We start from the raw sequence: 2,898 nt of genomic DNA, 5'->3' as shown, positions 1-2,898 counted from the left end.
GGGTTACTGCATCCATAGGTGTAGGTCAAGTTCATCAAATTGTATCAGATCACTCTCCCCCCCCCTTTCTTTCTTCTCCTGGTTGAGTTCTGATCATCTATTCATCGGGGCCAGGTCACGTGGGTACCATCTGCAAGTGTGGGTGTTCTTGTGCGTATGCCCTCAATTCCTATCAGCTGGTAGCTTAACTCTCCACTCTAGTCCTCTGTGGCCACGCCGCTGACTCTGGGTCTAGGATTCCCCAGGTCTCCCACACTGCTGGCCAACCAGGTCCCCATCTGGGTCCACAGAAGCCCACTGAACATTGTAGGGCTTAGCTTGCTGCTTCATTGCTGCTTTTACCCCACTTCCCCCTATTGGCGATGCGTGTGGTCACCAATCAGAGCGCGTATTTCCATTGAGTCTTAGTCTTGGAAGGGGGTCACTCTGGGTATTTTTGACATTTTCATAATGCTAAGTCTTCTTGTCTATCACCATGGTATCGTTTTCCAGTTTTGTAGGTCGCTTTTGGTTTCTTGTAGTAGTTTTTATAGTTTTCTTTGTGTCAGTCTTTTGTTTCTTTGGTTAGAGTTATTCTAAATATTAATCTTTTGGGTGGCTGTTATAAATTTTTTTTTCTGATTTCCTTTTCAGTGCACTCTGCAAGTATAAAGGAATCTGACTGATTTTTGTATGTTGACCTTATATCCTGACACTTCACTGGAATTTTCAATGAGTTACAATAATTTCTTGCTGAGTCTTTGGAATTTTCTATGTATAGGATCATATCTTCAAATAGTGAGAATTTTACTTCTTCTTTGCAATTTGGTTGCTTTTTTATTTCTCTTTATTGCATTATAGCTCTGGCTAAGACTTTCATCACAGTATTGAATTTGAATGGTGATAAAGGGCATCCTCATCTGGTTCCTGTTTGCAAGGTAGTGCTTTTAGTTTCTCTCCACTAAGAGTAATGTTGTCTGATGGTTTTATGTAGATGTCCTTAATTATGTTCTATTCCTGTTTGTTTTGCACTTTTACTAGGACTAGGTGTTTGATTTTGTGAAATGCCTTCTCTGTATCAGTTGATATTATCATGTGGTTATTTTCCGTTGTTTTTAATTATGTGTTGGATTAAATGGATTGTTTTTATAAATTTGAGCCATCCTTGTATACCAGATATGAATCCCACTTGGTCATGATGTTTTGTGGGGTTTTTTGATGCATTTTTTAATTCTATCTACTAGGATTTTGTTGAGAATTTTTCATCTCTGTGTATGAGGAATATTGGTCTATAATTTTCTTTCCTAGTGATGTCTTTGCCTGGTTTGGGTATGAGGGTTGTGCTCATTTCAAAAAATGAGTTTGGGTGTTTCCCATCCTTCCCTATATTCTGGAATAGTTAGAGTAGAAATGATGTCAGTCCTTCTCTAAATGTTTGGTGGAATTTGCCAGTAAAGCCATCTGGGCTTGATGTTTTGTTGTTGGGAGTTTTTTTAATGACCCGATCAATTTCTTCTTTTGTTATAAGTCTACACAAGTTTTCTACTTCAGTCTGTATTAGTTTAGGTAGATTGTATATTTCTAGAAATTTGTCTCTCTAGATTTTGAAAATTGTTGGAATGCAGTTCTTCTTAGTATTCAGTTATTACCCTTTTTAATTCCTTTGGTTCTGTTGTGACATAACCAACATAATTTCTTATTTATGTTGTTTTCATCTTTTCCTTTTCTTTTGTTATATTTGCCTTTGGTTTGTTGATTGTATTAATCTTTCTTTTCAAAGAGCCAAATTCTTGTTTTGTTGATCTTTCAATTGTTTTTCTATTTTCTGTTTCATTTATTTCTACTCTAATCTTTATTATGTCATTTCTTCTGGTAGTTGTAGGCTTAATTTGCTGCTCTTTTTCCAGTTGTTGAAGATGTTGGGTTAAGATACTGATTTTGGTTCTTTTTGTATGTGTGCATTTATTGCTGTAAATTTCCCCGAGCACTTACTTTGCTGTGTCCCAGAGGTTTTCGTATTTTATGTTTTCATTCTTGTTTAAGGACTTTTTTTTATAATTATATTTTTTTAAGTAAATGTTTTATTGTGAATTGTGTAATAGTTTACATTCGTTCTATCATACATCGTTTCATTGCCATAGTTACCATCCTGCCCATGCATCATCACCCAACCAAAGGGTATACCTTGCAAGCCTGCTCCCCCACCCCCACCCTCATGGTCCTCAGCACATAGTCCCTTTCCCTCTCTGGGTCTCAAGTCCCCAGCCACTCCATTTCTTCACGTCATCTTCTCTGCCTCTATCTCAGGCCTCACTGCTTCTCTGGGTAGGGTCCCGCCCTCCGCTCTTCTCCATTGATGGTCCCAGGGCCCTCCGCTCCTAGACTGAAAAGTTAATCACTACCCCCCCTTGCTATAAAATGTCCACCTTTATATTTCCAACCCTCACAATCAGTCCTGATAACAGTTATTCACTATTGCATCACAAGAGACCCATCTGCATTTCATTTCATCAGCCCTTCTTGGACAGGCTGGATACTATTCACTGGAGACTCTACCTCCCTCCACGCCCTTTGGATCTAGGTTCTCTCTTGAAAGCTTGTAAGCCAGTCACTTCTTACTTTTGTATCCCTCCCCCCATTTTGGGTAGCCAATGTCCAAGTTGCCCATCCCTGTCTACTCTGTGTGGAGGGTGTGGGAATAATTCTTGCAGTAGGGATTTGTTTCCTCTTTTGAGCTACTGCATTTATTGGTGTAGGTCAAGTTTATCAAATTGTATCAGATGACGCTTTTTTCCTCTTCTTTCTTCTTCGGATTGAGCTCTGTTCATCCAGTCATTGAAGCCAGGTCAAGTGGGTATCCTCTGCAAGTGTGGTTGTTCTGGCGTCTGTCCGCCTTCTTCTTATCAGCTGGCCACTTCG

General features: G+C 39.4%; 1 protein-coding gene across 1 annotated transcript in view; it reads left to right on the top strand.

Annotated features, from left to right (window-relative positions):
• Positions 1-2,898, top strand: part of LOC102820342 (histone deacetylase 8-like) — a 508,909-nt gene that overhangs the window by 45,150 nt on the left and 460,861 nt on the right. The gene's annotated exons all lie outside the window — the stretch shown is intronic.

Source organism: Chrysochloris asiatica, unplaced genomic scaffold (genome assembly GCF_000296735.1).
Source record: "Chrysochloris asiatica unplaced genomic scaffold, ChrAsi1.0 scaffold00239, whole genome shotgun sequence".
NCBI classification, from domain to species: domain Eukaryota; kingdom Metazoa; phylum Chordata; class Mammalia; order Afrosoricida; family Chrysochloridae; genus Chrysochloris; species Chrysochloris asiatica.
Note: the sequence above shows the minus strand (reverse complement) of the source record. Positions and strands in the feature narration are given on the sequence as shown.